This window comes from Oncorhynchus tshawytscha, unplaced genomic scaffold, assembly GCF_018296145.1.
Source record: "Oncorhynchus tshawytscha isolate Ot180627B unplaced genomic scaffold, Otsh_v2.0 Un_contig_4934_pilon_pilon, whole genome shotgun sequence".
Taxonomy (NCBI): domain Eukaryota; kingdom Metazoa; phylum Chordata; class Actinopteri; order Salmoniformes; family Salmonidae; genus Oncorhynchus; species Oncorhynchus tshawytscha.
This window is the reverse complement of record NW_024609814.1, coordinates 328,020-335,000: the sequence shown is the minus strand read 5'-3', so window position 1 is coordinate 335,000 and position 6,981 is coordinate 328,020. Positions and strand designations below refer to the sequence as shown.

The 6,981-nt window shown below is 43.0% G+C and overlaps 1 pseudogene; it reads right to left on the bottom strand.

Annotated features, from left to right (window-relative positions):
* LOC112247972 overlaps window positions 1-6,714 on the bottom strand; it is an 8,263-nt pseudogene extending 1,549 nt beyond the window's left edge.
* Between the last annotated feature and the right edge of the window lie 267 nt (window positions 6,715-6,981).

The following is a 6,981-nucleotide window of genomic DNA, read 5'->3' as shown; positions in this document are numbered from 1 at the left end:
TCCTAATATTTGGTATACTCAGTGTATATCACAGGAGGTTGGTGGCACCTTAATTGGGGAGGACGGGCTTGTGGTAATGACTGGAGCGGAATCAGAGGACTGGTATCAAATCCATCACATACATAGTTTCCAGGATGCCATTCCATTTACTCCGTTCCGACCATTATCATGAGCTGTCCTCCCCTCAGCAGCCTCCTGTGGTGTATGTGTACATACATACACTACATAAACTGTATCTCATTGATTTATCATATGCTGGTATTGGTCAGTAGTCCATGGACAGTCACACCAGTTTATCTTCTATTTACCATCACTGAGATCCAACTCATAGTGTGAGGAGGACCGTCTCTTGATGCTTCTACTGGAAAAGATTCCATAGTTACCAGAGGGACCAAGATGAGAACTGAGAGAGAGAAGGAGAGAATCAAATCAAATCAAATCTCATTTTAACAGTCGCTTACAAATACTTAACAGATGTTATTGCAGGTGTGGCGAAATGCTTGTGTTCCTAGCTCCAACAGTGCAGTAATATCTAACATACACAACAGTACACATGAATCTTGGAATTAAGAAATGTAGAAACATTAGGACAAGCAATGTTGGAGTCCGGAGTACAAATGTATATTTGCAGTTGAAGTCAGAAGTTTACATACACTTAGGTTGGAGTTATTAAAACTAGTTTTTCAACCACTCCACAAATGTCTTGTTAACAAACTATAGTTTGGCAAGTCGGTTAGGACGTCTACTTTGTGCATGACACAATTCCAGTGGGTCAGAAGTTTACATACACTAAGTTGACTGTGCCTTTAAATAGATTGGAAAATTCCCGAAAATGATGTGATGGCTTTAGAAGCTTCTGATAGGCTCGTTGACATCATTTGAGTCAATTGGAGGTGTACCTGTGGATGTATTTCAAGGCCTACCTTCAAACGCAGTGCCTCTTTGCTTGACATCATGGGAAAATCAAAAGAAATCAGCAAAGACCTCAGAAAAAAAATGGTAGACCTCCACAAGTCTGGTTCATCCTTGGGAGCAATTTCCAAACACCTGAAGGTACCACGTTCTGTACAAACAATAGTACGCAAGTATAAACACCATGGAACCACGCAGCCGTCATACCGCTCAGGAAGGAGGCTCGTTCTGTCTCCTAGAGATGAACGTACTTTGGTGTGAAAACTGCAAATCAATCCCTGAACAACAGCAAAGAACCTTGTGAAGATGCTGGAGGAAACAGGTACAAAAGTATCTATATCCACAGTAAAACGAGTTCTATATCGACATAACCTGAAAGGCCGCTCAGCAAGGAAGAAGCCACTACTCCAAATCCGCTATAAAAAAAACAGACTACGGTTTGCAACTGCACATGGGGACAAAGATCGTACTTTTTGGGGAAACGTCCTCTGGTCTGATGTAACAAAAATGGAACTGTTTGGCCATAATGACCATCGTTATGTTTGGAGGAAAAAGGGGGATGCTTGCAAGACGAAGAACACCATCCCAACCGTAAAGCACGGGGGTGGCAGCATCATTTTGTTGGGGTGCTTTGCTGCAGGAGGGACAGGTGCACTTCACAAAATAGATGTCATCATGAGGCAGGGAAATTATGTGGATATATTGAAGCAACATCTCAAGACATCAGTCAGGAAGTTAAAGCTTGGTCGCAAATGGGTCAACCAAATGGACAATGACTCCAAGCATACTTCCAAAGTTGTGGCAAAATGGCTTAAGGACAACAAAGTTAAGGTATTGGAGTGGCCATCACAAAGCCCTGACCTCAATTCCATAGAAAATTTGTGGGCAGAAGGAGGCCTACAAACCTGACTCGGTTACACCAGCTCTGTCAGGAGGAATGGGCCAAAACTCACTCAACTTATTGTGGGAAGCTTGTGGAAGGCTACCCGAAATGTTTGACCCAAGTTAAACAATTTAAAGGCAATGCTCCCTAATACTAATTGAATGTATGTAAACTTCTGACTCACTGGGATTGTGATGAAAGAAATAAAAGCTGAAAGAAATAATTCTCTCTTGTGACATTTCACATTCTTAAAATAAAGTGGTGATCCTAGGATTAAATGTCAGGAATTGTGAAAAACTGAGTTTAAATGTATTTGGCTAAAGTGCATGTAAACTTCCGACTTCAACTGTGTTTATTTGTGGTGGGACGTGTAGACATTGTGGACAGTATGTGGATAGAATATGTAGTATATCTGAAGAATACGTAGGATAGACTTGTATATGTATAGCAATAGTTAAATATAATGGCCTTGACTAGACTACAGTATAACCATATGAAAGTGGGTAAAACAGTATTTAAACATTATGAAACATTATTATAGTGGCGTCCAAAGAGGGAGGAACGTGAGAGAAATGAAAGATAACAAACACAAGTATCCAAGCAATAAAAGAACACAACTGTAGAAGTACAAACGATGCTATTCAGGGAAGTAATCATATTTTAAATGGTTTTCAAATTGTTGAATGGATTTGAAATGGCAAAAAAACATTTCAAATTGACTGAGGGAGAGAAAGCGAGCAAAGCGATCTGTATGGTGGTTATGTTTGGGATGTTGATGGAGTGTGCATGCTGTCAGCAGGCTCTCTCTCGTTAGGGCTGACACCGGCAGAGACATGCTGCTAAAATAGAACAACGTTCCTGCTGAAAATGAAGAGGAAGAAGGATATTTCATCATAGTGATTCTAGGAAATGGGGCTCTATGGGGAAGTAGTAGTTCTAGTTTAATAATTGGTTAGGATTAAGGGTTAGGAAAAGCAGAAAGAGAAATCTATGTTATAAACAGTCAGTTGTTGTAGTGAAACAGTTTGCCATACAGTATCAGAAAGCCAGTCATAACATGAAATATGATAATGCAAGTGGAGGCTGCTGAGGGGAGGACAGCTCATAATAATGGCTGGAATGGAGTCATTGGAATGACATCAACCACAACCATGTGTTTTATGTCATTCCATTGACTCCATTCCAGCCATTATTATGAGCTGTCCTCCCCTCAGCAGCCTCCACTGGATAATGGAATATAATGTGAATATGAAACATTTCCCTATCACCTGCTGAAGAAGTGGTGTGGTGGCAGGTACTGGTGGGGCAGCAGGGGGCCCTGGGTGGGGATCGGTGGGGCCCCTGGTCTGGTCCCTGACAGGGAGGTGAGCTGGGTGAGGCGGATGCCCCCGTGGTGGTGGGTGTGATGGTAAGGGTCACGGTGGTGGGGGTGGTTGGGGATGGGGTGCAGGGTGGTTAGAGGGGTGTTACTGGGGAGGGAGAGGGGGTGGGGGGTTTACTGTGTCCCAGACTAATAACAGGGATGTGGGGAGGGAGGGGGCAATAGAGGAAAAGGAGGAAGAAGAGGAGGAGGAGGATGGGGGGAGGACGGCAGGGGTAGTGGATGTAGACACTGGGGCTGGGAGGAGGGGAGGCGGAGAGGAGGAGGGGGCTTTCGGAGAGGAGCAAATTAAACCTCCTCCCTTGGTGTTGTTTGTTTCCATGGAGACCAGTGGTTCAGGTGCGATGTTGGTGGCGGCAGGGTGGTCAAGCAACTTGGTAGGGGACTCTGGAGGTGGAGGAGGGGAGGCAGGGGGGCTAGGTGGGACAAACCTGTCTCCCGGACTCCCTGGTTCATTAACCGGTGGTGGGCTGCTAGCGTCAAGTGAAGCCGGTGAGGGGGCCTGCTGAGGGCTCAGTCGTTCAGACTCCGATAGGGTGTCAGAGGGGGGGGGGGCAGAGGGGGGGTTCAGTTTCTCCATCATGGTACCTGTGGGAAGGCACCCCACCACTGCACCCCTCACCCCTTCCGCTGTTCTGTCTCTCTCACCCAGCATAGTGTCTCGGCCACTAGCTGCTGCTGCTAGACACCTATAGACCTCCACAGACCTCTCTCAGCCCTGCGGCTACTCCAGATAATATCCCCTTATTATGCTGTTAGTCCCCTGGTCCTCCTGAACGACGGGTTGTCTACTGCTGTTATTAATCAGTCCAGAGATGTCTGTGATGGGCTGTCTGGGTCCTGGGTTTTCAGGGGTCAGGAGTCAGTGGCTGATGCCCTCGGGTTTGGCTCAGTCCAGTCTTATTGTCACCTCTCATTCTGAGGGCTGTTGCGTGTGTGAGAGCGAGTGCGTGTGTCAGAGCGAGTGTGTGTGTGTGTGTGAGTTTGTGTGTGTGTGAGAGAGAGAGAAAAGGAAAAAAAGGAGAGAGCGTGTGAGTGTGATCTTGCATTCATGGCCCCACTCAAGAGGCTGTGTCCAATCTACAGTGGCTGGGCAGACGATGCTCACATCAATAATCATGTGCCAGTGTTTACTAGTAGTCTGACCGAGGCGTCTCTGGATCTTCTTGGAGCTCCACAGCAGACTGGTTGGTCTGGTTTTAAGTTTAGTAGTCTAGACTTTTTCCCATAGCACATCCTGAGGAATAGCCAAGTACGTTGTCTTTGAATGAGTCACCATCGGCCGACACTGTTGATTTGTCCCCCAGTCTGTCTGTCTGTCTTTTCGGATATGAATCAAACTGTCCATACAATCCACATTGTCCCAGGTGCATAAAGATTGGACGGTTTTCAAACCTGTAGAACAAAAGAGATAAGACACATTTGCTTTACATGATTTAGTGGGTCAAATACTGGAATGAATGAATGAATGAAATGTTATTTTCGTGTCAAATCACCAGTTGGCAATCCATCCCTTAATGGATTAATTGGCACATAAACAAACATTACAATAATTCACTTTGGTAATTCAGTGATAATTCTTCTTCTGGAAGTGGTGAATATAAAATAAAGATAGATTAAGAATTTTGAATTAATTAGGAAATTAAAATGATACATTTTTCCATATATAATCTACATCAAAGCTAAATCTAGTATCCCTGGCCCTCTCACGAGCTGATGACAGGCTCAACATGGTTGTCATGGGTTCCATTGTTTGGTATCATACTGCCTGTGTGTTTTCCTCATTTCAAGGAAGTTCACAGTTTTCTTATAGGTTCTGCTTCTGCAAGACTTGGATGATTCATTATTCATGGCTGGATTTTGCAACTGTCTCTTCTCCTTATGCAAAGCCTTATGTTTGGGGCCAATCCAACACATCACTGAGTACCTGCCTCTGTATTACCAAGCATGGTGGTGGCTGCATCATGGCAACGGTACGCTCGACATCAGCAAAGGCAAGGGGGAGTTTTTTAGGATAAAAAGAAATGGAATAGAGCTAAACACAGGCAAAATCCTAGAGGAAAACCTGGTTCAGTCTGCTTTTCAACAGACACTAGGAGACAAATTCACCTTTCTGCAGGACAGTAACCTATAACACGAGGCCAAATCTACACGGGAGTTGATTACCAGGAAGACGGTGAATGTTCCTGAGTGGTGAAGTTTTGACTTATATCTGCATGAAAATTGCTGTCTAGCCTTGATCCCCAACACCTCGACAGAGATTGAAGAATTTTAAAATAATAATGGGCGAATATTGCACAATACAGGTGTGTAAAGCTCTTAGAAACGTACCCAAGAAGCCTCACAGCTGTAATCGCTGCTAAAGGTGTTACTAGCATGTAGTGACTCAGGGAGGTGAATACTTATCTAATCAAGAAATATTACTGTTTACTTTTTCATTCATCTAACAAAAAATGTTTGAATTTGTCTTCCTCTGACATTCCAGAGTATTTCGTGTAGATCATTGGTAAGAAATGACATATATCTACACATTTTTGAGAGAGAGAACAGGCAATGTGAGCTTTCAATATAAACATTTGATTCATAGAAAAGTTGAATAAAAAAAACGACAATGGAACAAATACTCCCAAAGATGTGTTGGAGTCTTTCTTTTCGTTACATAATATTTTATTATTTGCAATCAAATTATAATGTTTAATGAATGTTCGTAATGATTCAGAATTGTTTTTTGTTATTCCTTGTTTCCTTTGATATGAGACAAAAATCATATTGTATTTCTGTGTAAACTCAATGCACTCATTTGCTGTTAATTTCAAGTCATAAATTATGAATATAATTTGGTGGTCTTATATCTGTATGGCTGCAAAGATATATATATATGTTTATGTATATGATGTTGTGTTTATTATAGCTGTGGTAAATACACAAACATGTATTTTATTGTAATGTTTTCCACATGATTTATTTGATGAAAGAACAGGCAAAAACACATAACAGGTTTTCCTCCATAAAAACAATTTGCACAAAGAGAAAATGAACTATAACTTCATGCAATAAATGAACAACAATAACTTACGATAAATTGAGAAATGGCTTTGAACTCAATAGCATTTACCCTCTACAGTAACATTTAAATTGACCAGTGCAGACCTACTCACCTACGCAGCATGAAAACCAGCGTGCTCTGTCAGTACAGTTGTTTACCCACAGGACCCTACAGTACCATAGGTAAGGTAGCACATGGCACATCTACTTTCCGTCCTCCTTAAATAAATTGGGAACTCCAGTAATGTTTAAAAAAAGATGTAATATCAAAAATCCAAAAGACAAAATTAACAAAATGCCCTTTTGAATCCTTTGTGGTGATTCTGTTGAACGAAGGCGCACAAGCTGACAAGGTGATGCTGACCATGTCGTACTCGTGTCCTTATGTCATTCTCTAGTTCCCAATCTCTCTTTCTTTACTTTCTTCCCTCCTCTCCCTCCATGCCAGGAAGAGACAGAGCTCTAGTTGGATGGCGAGAGAGAGAAGAGAGAGAGAGAGAGAGAGAGAGAGAGAAGAGAGAGAGAGAGAGAGAGAGAGAGAGAGAGAGAGAAGAGAGAGCAAGAGAGAGAAAGAGAGAGAGAGAGAGAGAGAGAGGGAGCAAGAGAGAGAGAGAGAGAGAGAGAGAAAGAGAGAGAGAGAGAGAGGGAGCAAGAGAGAGAGGGAGCAAGAGAGAGAGGGGGCGAGAGGGAGCGAGAGAGAGAGAGGAGAGAGAGAGTGAAAGAGAGAGAGCGTGAAAGAGAGAGAGAGTGAAAGAGAGAG